Source organism: Morone saxatilis, unplaced genomic scaffold, assembly GCF_004916995.1.
Source record: "Morone saxatilis isolate NCDOM2014 unplaced genomic scaffold, NCSU_SB_2.0 Contig2, whole genome shotgun sequence".
NCBI classification, from domain to species: domain Eukaryota; kingdom Metazoa; phylum Chordata; class Actinopteri; family Moronidae; genus Morone; species Morone saxatilis.
The window spans coordinates 18877935-18878143 of NW_023339762.1; positions in this window are offsets into that span (position 1 = coordinate 18877935).

Consider the following 209-nt stretch of genomic DNA (forward strand, 5'->3'; position numbering starts at 1 on the left):
TGTTTGTACTTCCCCCTGGGATTATTAAAGTATTTCTGATTCTGATTCTGATTCTTACTGGAAAATTATTCAGCTTCAAATAAATCTCCAAGTTGAAAAATGTGTTGTCTGATCTCATGAAATATCATTCAGATATATTATGTATACTGTGACCAGAAGCAGTCTAACTAATATTAATACTGCAGAGAATACATATATATATATATATA